At 42.1% G+C, this 19,910-nt stretch overlaps 1 long non-coding RNA gene across 1 annotated transcript in view; it reads left to right on the forward strand.

Annotated features, from left to right (window-relative positions):
- Nucleotides 1-16,547, forward strand: part of LOC102471811 (uncharacterized) — a 62,005-nt gene extending 45,458 nt beyond the window's left edge. Inside the window, exon 3 of the long non-coding RNA XR_334528.2 lies at nt 16,455-16,547. This is a non-coding gene — a long non-coding RNA (uncharacterized LOC102471811). The remainder of the gene's footprint in view (nt 1-16,454) is intronic.
- The last annotated feature ends 3,363 nt before the right edge of the window (nt 16,548-19,910 follow it).

A 19,910-nucleotide genomic window follows, 5' to 3' on the forward strand; every position in this document is an offset into this window, starting at 1 on the left:
TTATTCCACGTGCTATCAAGCATCCTCCACAAAGTGAACAATGCAGACAGAGCTCTCTCCTCGAATGCTGAATCCTGAGGTATGCCTCTATTGGTTTTCTGAAACAAACACTGTTACTGCGTGTACTTCATCCTATGCTGTGACTAAGAGAGGAAGATTGGATTTGAACATCCGCTACATGGCTCAGTGGCCAGATGGTTTCAGGAAAGTCATGTAACGTCTCTGGGTATTACCTTTCCTGTTCCGTAAATGAAGACGATGATCACAGGACTGTTGTAGAGACGGACTGAAATGGTACATTTCAGTAAGTGTACATGTAAAGCTTTTAGTTCACTGTCTGGCACATAGTAGGTATTCAAAAGGAGCTGTCAGAGTCCCCACAATCCAAGTTTATGCTTAGAATGTAGCAACTTTGAATTCCTGACTCTGCAGCATAGCTGTCTCTTATTTAATAAATAAGAAAAAAAGTTCAGCCTTTTATCAACAGTCTCTCCCCAAGTAAGTACCAAGCAGATATGGGATATATCAGGAAGCTGACACACCAAGACCCAGCTCGCTCACACATTGCCAGATTGTAAAATGTCTGTAATATCCTGTGGCTGTGTATCTATTTAGCCTCCCAACATTATCACTTGCATGCCAAGTTTTCAGAAAACTCTCATAGACAAATAGAGAAAAGTATTATTTTCTCTCAACTTCACCAGTACTCTTACATTTCAAAATCCATTTCCAGAGTCAGGCCCACCCATGTAAACTGAGGAAAATGCCCAAAGGGGGTTGCGGTGAGAGGAGGTGAGATGATGAAATTAATGATCCTTTAAGAAGTGTCACAACTGAAGGAATGTTGGCATTGAAGGAGGGACAGGAGTCTTCTGGGTCTCAGGACAAGGCAAGAAGAATAGGCCTCAACCTGTGGGACTTTCAAATGGCACACACTCAAATCAAGAACCAGCATCCATGTCTTCAAATCTTCAAAACAAATGCTTCTTATTGGTGTAGGAGGACAAAGCAGACCATGTACTGAGAGAAGCTTCAACAGGGCCTTCTGACAGATTATTATGTTGCCAAAAATCACACTCTCATGTCTCCAGTTCTCAAACTCATAGAGTTATTTTAAGTTGTTTAGCAAGCATGGCATGGAAGCAAAATTTGACTTGGGAAGCACCTTCTCTTCATCTTTAATTTTAACCTTTTCTTCTTTTGGCTCTGACTAAGGAGTGAATAAATTTAGACATTACTTTTTATCCTGATTTATCTTCGTGAATTGGCCATATCTCAAGTCCTGAGCTAATGCTAGATGTTCTTGTAAAAACAGGAGGCTACTTCAGAAATGTATATGTCCCTTCAAAGTAACATGCAGTCATTCAAGTGTCTTGATCCCCCAAAAGGTAACACAAAAGGAAAAACATAAAGAGACAATGAAGAGTCCCAAGGTATAAAGAATAAAAAGTCCTCATAGCTATCATAAGCAAGACCATAATAAGTGGTCAAATAATTTTAAGACAGCAAGGCTATAGGTCGTAAGAAAAGATACATCCTATCATAAATATGTTACTTTAATTTAAAACATAGCAATGTGCATCTATTCCTCAATGCCTTTTCTTTATGGGGCTGTTGACTCAAGCTCTCCATTATCTTTCTTGTAAAAAATATGTTCGAGATGCATTGTTTTTGACCAGTCCCTTAGCCTAGTGGTTAAGAGAGCCAGATCCCACATGGTTGACCACAGTTCAACTCTAGGAATTTGAAAAACACATTGGGCACATGTGCATGTGTGCTCCGAATACCAGTAGGATGGAGAAATGAAGGAAAAGGGATCATGGTATGGCCAGGCTCCATGGTGGGGTTGGGGGTACTTTATCCTGTCCTCCTCTGTTTCCTTGTTGCTCTCTGGCAAGTACACATGCCCTTTGGTGATAGATAAATAAATAAATAGGAAAAAAAAAAAAAAGAAGAAGATGGTGGGGGAGACAGCCAACTCTTCACTTGAATCCATTCTCCCTCTCCATAATAAAAGGACTGTAGCTCCATATCCTTCTGGCTCAATGCCGTGTATTTGCCGATCTCCCTTGCAGTTAGATATGGTCATGTGAATGAGCTTTTTCAACAGAATATTTGCAAAAGTGATGTGTGCCACTTCCAGACCAACATTTAAGAAAGGAGTTATAGTTACTCACTGCTGTTTTTCCTCTTCCTTTTCCTAGAAGCCATGATAGATAGCATGTCTTCAACCATGTAGATAACAATAAGGCTCCCACTGGTCAGCAGATCAAAATGATAAAAACAACAACAAAAACAAAAGAATCTGGATCCCTGAATGATTACACAAAAGCAATGCAGAATACTCACACTGAGCTCCTACATAGAAAAGTAAGTGGGACCAACAGATGGTATAAAGGTTACAATACTGGACTCCCACGTGGCAATGTACAAGGGTTTTAGGGAGACCAGAATGACTTGTGCAGTGCATCCATGCTCATGAATTGGAATTCAATGATTCTTTTTTTTTTCTTTTTTTTTTTTAGAGAGAGAGATTTTTGGTATAGGGTGTGTACACTCACGCTCACCAGAGAGACAGAAAGCAAGAAGTCACCCCCTCCCCCAGGAAGGATGGCCACACCACAATCCCTCCTCCTCCATACTCCTCTCAGGACTTGGGGCACGCATATACACCCACCCAGAGTATTTCGAGCTGCCACATCTGGCACTCAAACCATGGTGGGCCATGTGAGAGTCCAGCAACATAACTATTACGCCATCTGCTGGTCCCAGAATTCAGTGATTCTTGAGTAACATAGTTCTTTTTTTTTTTTTTTTTTTTTTGGCGGCGGCTGCCATGAAATGACTGGGGACAAATAAAGAGGAAAAGTCCACCCGGTGATCCTGCAGTACAGAGGTCAGGACTAGTGACAGACAGGGGAGCACCAAAGATGGCGAAGCAGAGTGCCATCTGAGGGGGTGGAGACGGTATACAAACTGACAAAGCCTGTGACAGAAAGCGAGGTCTCAGATGCAGTGAGACGGGATCTAGCCCAAGCGGAGGACAGAGCGGGGCTCAGGTTCTTCTTCTTATGCCTGATTTTGACAGGTTCATGGTGACTTGACAAAACATTAAAATATTTTTGTAACATTTTACATGTAAGTCTATGGAATTTTGGTCAAAAGAAATTAGGATTTGTTTGTCTATTTTGTCCAGTCATGAGGCGGGCTGAAGCATAGGCCACACTTACGTCCTTCATACTGTTAACGGATGGGAGAGTGTCGAGCTGCATTGTGAAGTCCTTGGTTCTCTGGGTCCAGATCACTAAAATTAGAGATCTGTCCCTAGGTGCAAAATGAGACCACAACCACGAATGAAGTAGGTAAAAAATAAAAAAGAAGATTTAATAGAAAGAAAGGAAAGGAAAGGAAAGAAAGGAAGTACACCCAAAAAGGTTTTTGGGAGGGCAGATTGCCAGGTGGCAACCGCCGAGTAACATAGTTCTTAAAAGAGATTCCAAGGAACATAGAATTACTACAGTGTCAGCTTGAATTAAATCCCCCAAAAGGACTTAGTTTGTTTAGTTTTAAAATTTTGCTAGCAGGTATGTATGCTCACCAGAGAGAGAGACAAAGAGACGGCAAGAAAGATAAAGTGATAAAGTACTCACTATGGGGGATATTCACACCACAATACCTTCTCCATTTCTCCTTTCAGGATTTTGGGTGTGCATGCACAGATGTCATATGTGTGTGTGTGTTTTAAGAGGTTTTTGCCATAGGGTGCATACGCTCACCGGAGAGAGAGAGAGAGACAGTGAGAGGGAAAGTAAAAGCCACCTCCTAGAGGTGATGGCCATGCCATGATCCATCTCCTCTGTTTTCCTCCTGAGTTTTAAACCACCAGATCTGGGACTCAAACTGCAGTCAGCCATATGGAAGTCCAGAGATGTAACTTCTATGCCATCTGCTGGCCCAATACCTGGTGTGTTTTTTGAACCACTGAGTCTAGGATTCAAACCATGCAGTGGGCCATGTGAGATCCACCCACCTTAACCAGCAGGCCATTGGCTGGTCCAAGACCTACTATTTTTAAAAGGAGGGAGGAAAAGGAATTCTCTGATAAGACCCACTTATTTCAAGCCCCTGGAAAAAAAAGTACTTGAAAGTTTATTTTCCATATGTCCAAAGTCTCCCCCAATTCTACACGCTTGAGAAAAAGAGTCAGGTTCTTTGGCAAATGGAAGGAATGTAGTATGTCTGTTTTTATTTTACTCTGAATAAATCTCACTCCTCAGGTCTACTGGATCAATTTAGAGATCATCCACATTCTCCTAAATGGAGGAATAAGAAGGAGGTCTGGAGACCAGCAGATGGCGTAATGGTTACATTGCTGGACTTCCACGTAGTTAACTGTGTTTTGAGTCCTGGACCCAGCAGCTTAAAACATGCCAGGTAGTTGTGTGTGGGTGCTCAAATTCCCGAGAGGAGAATGGAGGAGAACAGATTGCAGCATGGCTATTCTCCCTAGTGGGGAAGGGGGGATTTCTCACTTTCTGTCTCTCTTTCTGTCTCTGTCTCTCTGGTGAACACACACACCCTAAAGCAAAAATCTCTCTCTACAAAAAGAAAAAAGAAAAAAAAAAGGAGGAGGTCTGGTTTCTCCCAGGTCCATCCCAGACCGGCCCTTCCCATAACCCCTTGCCACCATTAATGTCCCAAGCCTACACCAATGAGCAGGGAGCAACAGTAGTGAGTGAGACAAACTGAGGCAGAAAGACTACCTGAGACCTCTCACTGCCTTCTACTCACTCCAGAGTATTTTGAGATTTCATAGTTTACTGAACTGCATGGCATGCTCCTCCAGTTGAATGTCTCCAGTTCAGCTCAAGATACATCTGGTCTTGAGAGACTGGAAAAAGAACCAACACCTAAACCTGGCTATATACACCCTTCTCTGATTGGAGGACAAGGCCCTCTACTAGGAACACATCTGAGAAGTAGAGCTCTTCTCCCCTTACTCTACAGAATCAACACCAGAAAAGTAGGAAAAAGTGTCTAATTCATCAGATGACTAGAAATCAGCACAGAAGCACAAGAAATATGAGAAAACAAGGAAACATCTCTCCCTCAAGGAAACAGACAACTCTTCTTCGACCATAGACGACATAATAGAATTCTCAGGAATGTCAGAAAAAGAATTTAGAATATTCATGGTGACAGAGATGGGGAAGTCTCTGGGATTCAAAGGATGAGATCGACACCATAAAAAAAGAACTAGTCAGGACTTATAGACTTGAAGACAGTAATACAAGAAATCAAGATATTCCTCCAAAAGTATTAATAGCAGATTGGACCTTGCAGAAGACAGAACCTCTGATCTGGAAGACAAAAACTCTGACTTATATGCAGCCACAAAATAAAAAAAAGAAAAAAAAAAAGAAAATATAATTTAAACAAATCAGGACAACATACAGGAAATACTAGACAATATTAAACGCCCAAATAGCTGAATAATAGGTACTTATAGAAGATGAAGAAACAGACATGAGAATAGAAGGTCTATTCCATGAAATACTTACAGAAAGTTTTCCAAATCTAGAGAAATGTTCAGACATCCAGAACTAAGAAATAGAAAAGACCCCAAATAGAATCAACAGATGAAGATCCCCTCCACGGCACATCATAGCCACATTGGTAAAATTTACAGACAAAGACAAGATTCTAAAAATGGCAAGCAAGGGGACCAGCAAGTGACAAGGTGGTTAAGATGCTAGGCACTTCCACATGATCAACCACAGTTGGAATCCAAGGCCTGGTGGCTTGCCTTTCTCTCTTTCTCTCTCTCTCTCTCTCTCTCTCTCTCTCTCTCTCTCTCTCTGTGTGTGTGTGTGTGTGTGTGTGTGTGTGTGTGTGTGTGACTGGTCAAATTAAAATAAATGAATGCATAAACAGAATTAAATAAATAATTCTTTAAAAAAATGGCAAGAGAGAAACATTAAGTCACTTACAAAGGTTATCCTATTAGGCTAGCATCAGACTCTCATCTGAAACAATGCAGGCAAGAAAGGAATAGTAAGACATATTCAAAACACTAAAAGAAAAACAATTTTGGGGTCAGCTGGTGGTGTAATGGTTACAACACTGGACGCCCACCTTACCAACTACAGTTCAATTCCTGGACCTGGTAGCTTATATGTGAGTGCATATGTGCCCAAAATTCCTCTAAAAAACAAAAACAAAAACAAAGAAATGAAAAACAATTTCAACCAAGAATACTATACCAGCAAGATTATCCATCAAATGGGAAGAATGAATAAAATCATTCTCAACCTGAAAATAATCCACCACTATTTCAGCTCTATAAGAAGTACTAAAGGAAGTACAACAGGAAAACTAAAGAAAAACAAAAGAGAAATAAGAGAACAAAACAGAAATAGAACCAAAAACAACCAAGAAAATGGCTAACAAAACAACAGGGACAAGTCCACAAATATCGATAATATTGTTTAATGTTAAGGGATTTAATTATCCAATCAAAAGACACAGACTGGGGCCAACACATAGTGGTTAAGGCACTGGACTCCCACAAGGCTGACTTTAATTCAAGTCCTGGACCCGGTAGTTTAAAACTCAAGCCAAGCATGTGTGCATGTGTACCCAAAATCCCAAGAGGAGAATGGAGGAGAAAGGATTGTGATGTGGCCATACCCCTGTGGGGGATTTCTTTCTTCTGTTTCTCTCTGTCTCTCTGGCAAGTACATGTGCCCTTTACCAAAAATCTCTCTCTCTCTCTAAAAAAAAAAAAGAAAAGAAAAGAAAGAAAAAAAAAAGAAAAGAAACAAAAATGGAAACCGTCTATCTGCTCCCCTACAAGAAATGCACCTTAGATAAAGACCTATATAGACTAAAAGTTAAGGACTGGAAAAAGATATATTCTCTTGCATGCCCCCTGGGGTTTCTGTGTTGGTAACTAAGGCAATAAAGATCTGGAGGAGATCCAAGATCTGGAAAACTTGGAACTGTGTCAGATCCAATATCCAAATCCTTCCTGGACCTCAGAGTCCAGTCTCAATGCACTTGTGGGAGGCTGTCTTAGAACTCATCTAAAAGAAACCTCCCAGAGCACCTATCTATAGCTTTCTTATGGCACTGTTCCTATTCTGCCTTTTATACATGTCTTCTCTCTCCCATCAGACTTCCAATTCTAGGAAGGCAGGGCCCATACATGTCTAATCTCTGGATCCTATACTAGGACGTGCTGTTCAGCTGGTAGCACAAATCCCAATTAGGGAGAGGGAATGAAGGGAAGTTAGGGGGTAGTGGTGGGGGAGAATGAGATTCATGTTCAAGGGACAGAAGTAGCTGTGGAAAGACTTGATAAAGCTCAGGACACCCATGGAGGGGGTCTGGGAAATTTAATACATCTCTTGCACATTTTCCCTCCTCACCTTCCCTTGGATTTCCTTCTTTTCTACTTCCTTTTTCTTCTGTAGGGTGCCATAGTACACATCTATTATAAATCGGTATCTTACAGGACATAACAGTAAATCAATAAACCGGTATTGAATACTACCTATTTATGCAAAGCGCTAGTATGTAAATAAAAGTCATGGTACTTACAGGTTTTATTAATTGAATATAAAATGAAACACAGAAAATTTCCAATTTAGGAAACTGTCATTCCATATAACACTCAGAAGTGATTTGTCATCAATTTAATAAACACTTCCCTGGTCCAAGCACACTTGTCTGTTAAAAACTTTAGATATTCTTTGGTTAAGAATAGGATGAAAATGGTTTACTCATACACTGCTGGTAGCATTGTCAAGGAAAAAAATATTCAGCACTATATCTTTTTGGCTATAAAAAACATTAAAACATCTGACCACACTTCAATCCTCAGTCTATGTCCTTTGGCAATAAATCAACAGAATAAAAAAAAAGTACTATATATTATAACATTATATTTAATACTAAAATGGAGGCAATTCAAATGTCAGCAACAGGAAAATGATTTTGTAATTTAATGTTAGTTTGATTATAAGGAATTATACATTCATTAAAATGAGCACTGATAGGATATTTGTGGCTATATAAAATGTTTATAGGGCCAACCCTGTGACTGGTAGTTAAGGGAGCTGGCTGATGAGATTCGAATCCCAGACCCAGGCAGCTTGAAAAACACACTCTGCATGTATACATGCATGCCCCAAATCCTGAAAGGATGAAGAAATGGAGAAGAAATTGTGGCATGACTAAACTCCATTTGGGAGGAACGCTTTCTCCCTCTCTGTTTCTCTTTGGAGAGTGCACACACCCTCTGGCAAACTTCCAAGTTTTATGAGTGCCATAAAAATAACTATGTGAAAATCTATGCACATATGGACAAGAACAAAAGGATAATACTCAAAGAGAAAACTAGATGTAGTAAATTAGGGTAGTAAACTTTTTAAACTTAAAAATAGGGGAGCTATTCAGTAGTATTCCACAGGAATAGAAGTGAGAATATAAATAAAAGACTAAAAGGGGAAAAGATTTTAGCCTAGGGCAAAATACACGCAATAGTTCACATTCTAGAGCTGCAATTTATATTTGACATTGAGTACTTTCAATAAGGATAATGATTAGATAATTTGTAATATGAAAGCATGCTAATGAGTGTAATCTACTTATTCAGAAAGAGGCTTATTCATGAATTCTTCCCTCTGACCAAATTACATGCATGCTTGACTATATTAGATATTTATGGAAGGGAAAAAGTAATTCCAACTTAACATAACAAAAATATTTTTTGCAGTCAGTGGTTTTGGGCCCTCCCATAAACCAGTGGTTTGGAGCTGAGCACATGACTAAGGCCCCCTGTGTCTCACTTCTCCAAAACAAAATGAAGGGGCTGAACTGCAACTCCGGGGACACCCCTATTTGTAACATATCATGAAACTGGCACATTTCACCTTGTCTCCTGGAACTTGATTCAGCACAGGGGTACAACTTCAAGTTTAGTTAACAATTACCAAAGATTCCTGAGAAGACAATTAAAGAATCTGCCTTTGGGAAGCTTGACCTTACCAAATTAGAGGTTATTGCCACACATAGTTATTTATGAAATTGTACTCATATGGTGCTTAGGCCCTACTAAGCACTACTGATTAGTATTAAGTCATTTAACCCTCACAAACACCCTAGGATGGAGGAAAAATTACTTCTTCATTTTACAGCTGACGAAAATAAGGCACTGGCAGGACCAGCAGATGGCATAATGGTTACGTTGCTGGACTTCCACATATCCAATCATGGTTTGAATTCTGGATCCAGCAGTTTCAAACTCATTCCAGTTACATATGCGTACATGCCAAGATCCTGACAAGAGAAGGGAGGGAAAGGGATTGTGGCGTGGCATTCCCATCCAGGGGGTGATTTCTTGCTTTCTGACTCTCCAATAAGCGCACACGCCCTATAGCAAAAATCTCTCACAAAAAAAAAAAAAAAAAAAAAAAAAAAAAAACTACATAATTGCAATGAAAAATTTTTGTTCGTGTTAATTTTGCCAGAGGGTGTGTGCTCTGGCCAAAAAGAGACAGAAAGAGAAGAGAGAGAAAACACTTCCAAATGGGGTGTAGTTGTGATGCAATCCCTTCTCCATTCTTTCATCTTTTCAGGATTTGGGGCATGCACGCCCATAGGCCCAGCATGTCTTTCGAGTCCCCAAGTTCAAGAAATAGTGAGGCTGGCCATGTGAGATCCAGCTCCCTGAACCACTAGGCCATGTTTTTTCAAGCTGAAAAGAAGGTTTTTAAGACAAATATAAATTACTAAAAATTAATATAAACTACTCAAAAATCAAAATAATGGCAGAAAATTTTGTTATTCAAGAATTACCTTTAAAATGACTCTAGGCTCTAGTTAGCCATTTATATTCTGTACTTCCAAGTCATGAACTATTTATATGACAGGTAAGTTATTGCCATGGCACTCCCGCAGCCCAGATGACAAGCTTTCTTCACCTTTTACAGCATTTCCCATTAGAATATATGCTCCGTGGGGGAAGCAAGTCATGGTGACCACTGTTTCCACCTCACAGCACCAGCCTGAAATTTATGTTGAATTAATTCTATATTATGTATTATAAGTAATGCAATATGTATATGTAATATATATTATATATGTGCACATGTGCGTGTGTGTGTGTGTATGCATGTGTGTGCGTGTGTGTGTGTATGATTGCAATGACAGCAATAGCAAGTTCTTACACAGCACTGGGGGACTGTTTCATATTATCTTTTATCCTTAAAATAACACTGAAAGGTAAAATACTATGATTACCTATTGCTGCTTCGCACATAGAAAAACAGAGGCCAAAAGAGTAAAATGAAGGAAGGGGCCAGGGGACTCATGGTCCATATATGGATCGTCACATAATCTGGTTTTATGGAGTAGACCCTTATCTCCTTCCCAGCCTAAAATCCTTACATGGGCATCTTCTTTGAGAGTAAATCTCCCATCTCCTAGGGGAGCATGGTCATCTGGGGTGGTGGACGTCACTGGCATTCTGTCTTCCTACACATTCGACCCGTCCTGCTCCTAGCTCTATATCCTTCCACGATACACAGTACCTCTAATTCCCAAACCGTCAGGGCTTCTACAGCTTATTGGCCACCTCCTCTGCAGGCTTGAAACTTTGGGTTTCAACTTTCTTCCTTCTGATCAATCTCTTAATGTCTTAATATTTCTCCATCTTTTTAAAATTTTAGGAAAACTCTCACCCACTGCTCATCCTTCTAGGATTAAGTCTATAGATTTTGAACTTATTGATTCCTTTTCATTTTTAAAATTGAGTTTTGAATGGTAGTCCAGAAAAACATATTTCAACATACTTTGTTCAACCAGAAGTCTACATATATCTATTTTCCCTAAGGAAATCATCAGAGAAGAATACAAAGATTTATGTTAAGAATGTTCATTGTGTCATAATTTATAACAGAAAAAAAAAAACAGAAATGGTCAAAATAGCTAATAGTAAAGGAATTTATGATACATTTCCAATAGCCAGGGAGCTTGCCACTCACGTCTCTCTGGACAGAATCTTCTATGGAGGGAATGTGGTTGACTGAAAGCCTCCAGCTGCCACTCTTTGGACCCACCAAAGTGTTTATGTCAAGGCCATGGTCCTTCCTGCTGCCTCAGTCAATGACCAAGCACAGTAGGAGTGCCGATAGGCCATTCTTGTCCAATACCAGAACTGTGCAAAGGGCAACCTCAACCTGTGCCAGACTTTCTCAGAACCTCTTTTCCTGCCCACTCATTCCTTCTGGCTCTCCCTTTGTAAGTGTCAGACTTGTTTCGTCTCATTGGTCCATTCAAAAAACTCTCTTTATCCTTTGCAGGGATTTCTCTCAATGTTTCTTGCATAGTTAATTCTGTCTTGGCATCTGCTTCTTGGAGGATCTAAACTGGCAGAATGTTCATCCACCAAATATTTAGACAGTTTTCAAATATTATGTTCATAAAAAATATTTAAGGATAGGAAAAATGGTCAGGATATAATGCTACCAAAATATATGATTATTATAAGTGTGTAGTCATCATGGACCAAGTTGTGTTGTCTTTTGTTTGGTTTTTGTTTTTTGAGGGAGATTTTTGCTATAGGGCAGGTGCACCCATTGAAGAGACAGAGAGACAGAAAGCAAGATACAAAAATTATTTGAAATCCATGCATAGCTTTCTCATAATATGCATTTCTATGAACTTTTTGAAGATCTCACCTATGCGTGTGTACACGAGTGTATAGGTCATTGCCCATATGCATCGTAACATTAATAGGGACCGTTCCTGGGTGATAGGATTATGAGTGCTTATTGCTGCTTCTTTACCCTCTTCTTTATTTTCCAGTGTTTCAGTAATAAACATTGTTGCCTATATAATCAAAAACAAAGATAAAGTACACACACACATAGAGTACATACGTGGATTCTCAAGTTACTCTGAGGTGTGAACACTGAGTGGAACTCACCAGCCAGCCTCACCTCTGGAGGTCAGTGCACAGTTGGCAGGCATAGCTAAGCAGCCAGAAATGCAGATTATAATATCACTGCTTTGAAAATGTGCTTGACTGACTCCAGATGTCCTTAAAATTCAGTGCACACTTTGGAATCTTGATGGAGCATCAGAAGGGAACAAAACAGATGGAGTGCCAATCCTACTGCACGCTGCTTGTTTTTGTTTCATTATGTTTTTTTTTTTAATTTTTATTTCTACCAAGCCAATGTTTACCCCAACTACTTTATTCTCCATTTTCTCGCATATCCAGTAAGCAAGAATAGCCTTCTTCTCCTTGAAGGAAAGACAACTTTCCTCCCAAGTGTTAAAGGGATGAGTCATGGCCAGCCGCAGCCATGCAGCTGTACCATGATAATCTGCACTGCTGAGGTCCGAGGTTCATGTCTTGAGGTCTCTGTGGGCACAGCAGGCACATGCACGCACCTGTGATCCTGGGTGGCTGGAGCGGGGGTTGGACTGCCGTGTGAAGGCCCTGTTAAGGGTATTTGTCTTTCTCTCTCCCTCCCTCCCCTCTGCTGGGGAAGAACTAAAGTTGAAGGAAAAGATGACTCAGGGAAAAGTAAGTGAACATAGAGCGTATGTATTCTTTTCTTATTCAGTCACCCTCAGCCCTCAACTTGCCCTTTGTTCCCCACCATTAAGATGCAAGTTTGCTGCTTTTGCTTTTATTTATTTATATTTTTGAGAGGTTTTTGCTATAGGGTGCATGTGCTCGCCAGAAAAAGAGATAGAGAGACAGAAAGTGAGAAATCACCCCCCTGGAGGATGGCCATGCCTTAATCCCTTCTCCTCCATTCTCCTCTCAGGATTTTGGGCACGCACACACATGCACCCGGCGAGAGTTTAGCAGCCAGGTCTGGGACTTGAACTACAGTCAACTACATGGGAGTCCAGCAACATAGCCATTACGCTAACTGCTGGTCCCTGTTTTGTTCTGTTTTGTTTTGTTTGTTTTTAAGAGGTATTTGTTTTAAGGTGTTTGTGCTTGTGGGAGAGAGAGACAGTGACAGTGAGAGGGAAAGTGAGAAATCAATCCCTAGGGATGATAGCCACAACACAGGTCCCTTTTCCTCTATTCTCCTCTTGGAATCTTGGGCACACATGCACATGTGCCTGGCATGAGTTTCAAGCCACTGAATCTGGGACTCAAATCATGATCGGCCATGTGAGTCTAGCAACGAATGGCTATGCCATCTGCTGGCCTGTTTGTAGTTTTTGAGGGTCTTCTGTGAGTTGAGGTGTCCGAAGAATGTAGTCTCACCACCAAGGCAGCAGTAAGAGCTAACCTTTATTGAATGACTACTATGGGCCAGGCAATGTCCTAAACACTTCCTTAAATTAAGGAGTTCACTGGAACTTCATAAGCCTCCTATGAGGGCAGGACTAGTGCCACCGTCATTTTACAGGGGAGGACACAGAGGTGTAGAGTACTTCGCCGGGACCACACAGCTAGTGCACGGTGAAGGTGGACCATGAACATGGGATGTCACCAAGGAGAAATGAGACTGAGAACAAAAAGCTGAGGTACACAGTTGGCTGTCACCAATAGGAATGAAGCCTGGATGATGCTAGATAAGCAGAATGGGAAGTGAGATTTTGCTGGAGAGCAAGTCAGTGAAAACAGACAAGGGGGTCAAAACTTACAGAAAAGAAGAGAGGGAGCCAAGCAAAGGCCACTAAGTGAAGACTGGAAGACAGGTAAAGCCATGCGGACATGCCGGAAGCAGGGCAGGGGTGGAGGGGCTGCGGGTGTGCAGCCAATTGAGCCTACAAAGCCACTCTACCGGAAGAGGCATGGAGAGGAAGGGGGCCAGCATGTTAGATTGAAAACGCAGGGTGTGAGACACAGAAAGTCAAGGGCAGTGTGATGGGATTGTCAGCCAAGAGGAAGGCAGGAAATGCAGGGGGACAGATCTTTCCACTCTGGGGAAGCAAGAAGCAAAGGAGGAGGAAACATCCGATTTGAGAGGAATTACGTCATTTCCTTTCCCTAGTTATTTTAACCTCATGTCTTCCTCAGCCACTCTGCCAAACAGATTGAGAAAGATGAACTGCTCTCTTGGGGAATCGCATTCAGTAGAATGAAATGGCAACACACCAGTTGTCGCTGTCCCATGGGGTGCTGAGTTGGGTTGGATGGCTGGATTTCTGTCTGTCCTCTGTGGGTTTAAAGACAAGGTCTCACTGTGTCACAATTCTCCTGCATCAGCCTTGCAGCTGAGACTACAGGCACACACCATCACTCAGCTCTTTTTTAGACAAAATCTCACGGCACTTCTCAAGCCAACCTCCAGCTTGCAATCCTCCCACCTTCGCCTTCCCAAGTCACTGAGATTGTATGCACACCCCTACAGCTCCCAGCCCTTAGAGTGGACCAAAAACTGAAACCGAGATTACCACGCAATCCCAGCCTGCAGCATACACCACCACAATGTGTGGCTTGTCCTCTATGTTTTCAGGGATTCCAGCTAAGAATGAGATCTGGTATCGGATAAATAGTTGTCATTTAACAAGGTTTTTGCGGGCTGGCTCCATGTCCTAGTGGTTAGGAAAGCTGTATCCCACATGCCTGACCATGAAGCTCAAATCCCAGCTCAGTAGTTTGAAAACCATGCCAGGCACATGCACATGCCCCAGATCTTGACAGGATGAAAAGATGGAGGAGAAGGGATTGCAGCATGACCATGGCCCATTAGGGCTGCCTTCTCTGTCTCTCTCTCTCTTTCTGGTGAACACTCATGTCCACTGGCAAATTAAAAGAAAGAAAGAGGACTTTTCCCATGCAGGATTATTTTGGCTGTGAAATAAGATCCCCTATGCAAAGGACATATGTGTGGGGTTTGACACTTAGTATGTCCTCAGTGAATGGTGCCAGAAAGAGGAGGGTGCTTCTCTTCTACTCAGAAATATTCAATGGCTCCCCACTGTTAACAGGACTCAAGTTCAGACATCTTGGTCTAGCACTGAAAATCTTCTATTACTAGCCCCTACTTGTATTTGTTAAAGTTTTTTATGTGTTTTAATTTGCCAGAGGGTATGTGCATTGGTCAGGGGAGAGGGAGAAAGAGGAGGAAAGTGAGAAAGCACCCCAGAGGCAGAGGGTCACACTAATCCCCCTGTTCCATTTCTCCCTTCTTTCAGGATTTTGAGCTTGCATGCACATGCACCCAGCATGTTTTTCAAGCTGCCAGGTCTGGAACTCAAGCCATGCTGTTGGCCATGTGGGATCCAACCATGTTAGCCACTATGCCACTGGCTCACCCAAGAAATGTTATTTGTTATTTATTTTGTATTTATTCTTACTCTATTATTTATAGATAATTCTTGGCTTTTCATATAGATCCATCTTCTTTTTGGTAACCTAAAGGCAATAATAATGAGTAACATGAATTGAGTCCTTACTATTCATCAGTCCCTGTGCTTAATGTATATTGTCTCAGTTAAGGATTCAGTAACTAGTTTAAGTGCATACAGCTACTGAGTGACAGAACTGGGTGTGGAACCCAGACAGTCTGATTCCAGAGTCTGTGTACTTGACAATTACGCTACCTTGTCTGCAGCCCCTACTTATACTTCCGCAACCTTAGTCACAGAATTAATTCACTAAGTTTCCATCTTGGCAGTTTTCATCCTACTCAGAAATGCCAAAAAGCCTATGAAGAAGACTTAACAGAGGGCATGGGTCATCTCCGTCACAGAACTTAGTCATGGAACATACACTAGAAGTTTTTAAGTTTATCTACCAACAAACTCTTTTAGTCTAGGTGGAGGAAGTGAGGACACATCCTCAGGTGCATCCTGAAATACTGCTCAGGTTTGGATAAGATAAGATGACAGTGCTGGGTCACTTTCTGGTGAGACAATGCAAAATAGAAGAGGGACATCACAGGGAGAAGAAACAAGAGCAAGTGTCACATAATTTCAATTTGAAAGTAAAGCTGGAATATTATGTTTTAAGATAGATGGCTCCAAGTGACCAGGCTTAGAAATAAGCAAATAGCAGTGTGCACAAGGTCTACTTTAGCAAAGTCTGAGAAGCCAGGAACAAGAAGAAAACCATTGCCGATACTGGTCTCCAGCTGAACTAAAAGTCACTTGAGCTTATATTGCAGACATTTTCCCCACCTACTTTGCTGGGTCAGTACCAAGCAGCTTTCTTATTTGTTGAATTGTTTTTGCCATGCAGCAGCCTCCTGGCAGTAACCTCCCCAGTGCCAGGGACACATACTTAGGATTCTACTACTAGTGCCATGATACACGTGTGACTTAGGCCTGGCTGGTCAGAATAGTTTCTTGGCATGCTACTGGTTCAGAGTTGGGTCTGTAACCCATAAAGAACCAATGAGATGTAATGAGACCCTCTTTGGGGCAGCAGGCAATAAGGCATTTGCTTTTCTCTGCTGGAATTTCCATAGGTAAGATGACGTGCACCTGCCCCTGCCCACGACGTCAATAATACAGAAAATGGAGCCGAGAAATGGAGGAAGACTGTGTCCTGACAATGTTGGGTGCCCTGGGATCATACTGCACCTGAAGCCATCATATCCAAACTATGTCAATTAAGTGAGCCATAAAACTCCTGTTTTTCTTAAGTATTGGGTTATCAGGAAAGTCATGACACATTTTTGCATAGAAAAATATGTCATGACTTTCCCAACGACCTAATATGAATTGGAAGTCCATCCCCACAACAGAAAGAGTCACAACAGGAACAGAAGCTGAAATTGAAAAAAAATACATCTCTGCCTGAGAGGCAGGATGGCCCAGGACCCAGGAAACACACTGCCACTATCACACTTGCCCAGTACACCTTAATACAAAGGCCAAGATTTACCAAACGGTGACTTGATGTTAACCCCCCAAAGGTCTAAGCAACTCTTACCCAGACTTGCTGGGAAAATATCCATCTTCTCAGATGCACAGACACCTCACCTAGCCAGGAGGAAACACCAGCTGTAGGAGACTTTACATATGCTTCCTGTCCCTTCACCTTCATCACAGCCAGCCCATCTACCCCCAAATCATCCTTTCCAGTGGTTGGTCTCATTGTGTCTCCTGGACCACATTTAGTGTCTTCTGGATTCAACAAGCTAGCTCCTCCCCTCCTGAATTTCTCCACCTTCTCTACTTCACCCATGCTCCCTGTTACTATCCAAGGCGTGGTCAAAGCTTCTCAATTTTCTCTTACTACAACAACCCACATTTGAACTTGGTTCTCTTATCTATAAAGTAGGACAATAATCTGTTAGGAATGTAGCTATTCAAACATAATGATAAGGCCCAGTTTTAGTGACCCAAGTGGTAGGATACCACCACATGGGGCTAGGGCTGCATGGGAGGATCCTGAGTCAACCTGAACATGCCAGGTCTGGCAGCACAGGTCTCTATTCCTGGATAACTGGGAGTCTGAGGCAGAGCATAGCATCATAATAGTGAGACCCTGTCAAAACAATGCCAGCAGGTAGCATTCTGGTTAAGGTGGCTGGATATCACATAGCCAACAGTACAATTTGAGTACAAACCCAGCGGTTTTAAAAACATGCCAGGCATGGTATACAGGCATATTCAAAATTCTGAGAGAAGAATGAAAAAGAAGGGATTAAGGTGTGGCTATTCTCCTGGAGGGTGCTTTCTTTCTTTCCCTCTGTCTGTCTCTTTCTGGAAAGCACACACATGGTCCAGCAAATAATAATAATAACCATAACAGCCAACATCCATGGAGCACATTAACACACATGAGGCATTAACTCATTTAAACTTTCTGCACCCCAGGAGATAAGCACTGTTAGTACTTAGGCAGTAGAAACATAGGCAGATTATATGACTAGCCTAGTGTCACATAGCTAGCAGGTGACAGAGCCTTTTTTTTTTTTTTTTTGGAGAGGTTTTCGCTATAGGGCGCGTGCGCTCGCCAGACAGACAGAGACATAGAGACAGAAAGTGAGAAATCACCCCCCAGGGGAGATGGTCACGCCGCAATCCCTTCTCCTCCATTCTCCTCTCGGGATCTTGGGCACGCACGCACACACGCCTGGCGTGAGTTTTAAGCCACCGGGTCCGGGATGTGAACCGCGGTAGACTACGTGGGAGTCCAGCAACATAGCCATTACGCTAACTGCTGGTTCCCGAGAGAGCCATTTTTCAAACCCAAACAGTTTGGAACCAGAGCTTTCATTCTTAACCGCCACACTCTGACTGCCCTAAGTGGTATTAAAATGATGAAAGAGCAGGGGATTTAGGAATGTCAGAATCCTGCCCAACCACTTTCATCCCAAGCTATACACCCCTTCAAGAAGTACACTTACAAGTGGCAATGGCAAGATACCTTTTGAATAACTATTTATCATCTGTCATTTAGGTATGAGGCCTAATATAGACCCTCCCTTCCCTGAAACCCTAATCCAGGTCTCATCACCAGTCAGCTACCCAAGCCTAAAGCAACGATAACTACACCAGGAGTGTTGCGAGAAAGTTAAGAATCACAACTGGATTAAGATCATTTCTCACTTGGGTCCAGAAGGTGACATGGCGGTTAAGGCACTGGATCCTACCATGGCCCACTCCACAGTTCAAATTTGAGAGCTGGCAGCTTCAAAAATGTGTGTGTGTGTGTGTGTGTGTGTGTGTATGCGTGCACGCACACGCGCACACCCAAAATGCCAAGAGGAGAATGGGGCAGAAAGGATTGCAGTGTGGCCATCTCTCCTGGGGGGTGGTGGGGGCGGGGACTGACTTCTCACTTTCCCTCTCACTTTCTCTCTCCAATGAGTGCACATGCCCTGTGTCAAAAATCTAAATAAATAAATAATAAAGGACAGTGTCTCACTCAAACCAAAATAGAGCACCAACATTCCAATTTGCCCTGACAGTCTGGATTTCTGTGCGTTTCCTTTGTGCAGATTCTATGACTTTCTTGTTTGGTTTGGACCCTAAATTAGTTGTTCACTCTAGGCTTCCTATATGCTAACGAGGAGAGGAGGAATAACATAGACACCTTTTTCTCTTGTGGTCACCTCTCTGGTTCATGTTACTACTACTAGGTACCCTCCAAAAACCAGGGAGCCAGCATTTCCATCCTGCAGCTGAGTCTCTCTCTAGAAGTTCTGAAATGATTAAGGGCAGACGGGAAGTCCATGTCCAAACTACATAACAGACAAACAAGATGAAAACAAATGATGTTGGCTCAGGCTGCTGTAACAAGACACCACAGACTGAATGACAGATTTGGCTGCTGAAAGGCACCAGCAGATTTGGTTCTGAGTGAGGGCCACTCCCTGGCCTGTAGGTGGCTGCCTTCTCATTGTGTCCTCACATAGCAGGGAGAGACAGAGTTCTGGTCTCTCCTCCTCTTCTCATTAGGGCACTATCCCATCATGGGGGCCCACCCTCATGACCTCATCTAAACCTTATTACTTCCCAAAAGCCTCACCTCTGCATACCACCACATTGAGGGTTAGGACTACAACCTATGAGTTTTGGGAAGATATAAACATTCAATCTATAAGAAAAATAACCAAAAGCTCACCCCAATTCCATTCCCCATCTCAAGTAGTATTTAGCTATGTCTCTACCGAGGCTTCTGCTTAAATCTCACCTTAAGACACAGCTTTCTATGACTAGCCTTTTAGAAAGTGTCCTTCAGCATGCACAGGTGAGATTTTCTTCTCTACTTTGGGTGTGTGTATATTTACATTTTTAATCGATTATCTCCCTTGGTCAAAACGTGAGCTCCATATGAGCAGTCCCAAACAGAAACTCTCTATGTGAAGTTTTGAGTGGGAAACCAGTCTAACTACTCCTGCTCCCCACTCTCAGCCCTCCTTTACTGGGCTCTGTGAAGATAGTACGATAACACGCGTGTAGTGCACATA

This window comes from Tupaia chinensis, unplaced genomic scaffold, assembly GCF_000334495.1.
Source record: "Tupaia chinensis unplaced genomic scaffold, TupChi_1.0 Scaffold000232_1, whole genome shotgun sequence".
NCBI classification, from domain to species: domain Eukaryota; kingdom Metazoa; phylum Chordata; class Mammalia; order Scandentia; family Tupaiidae; genus Tupaia; species Tupaia belangeri.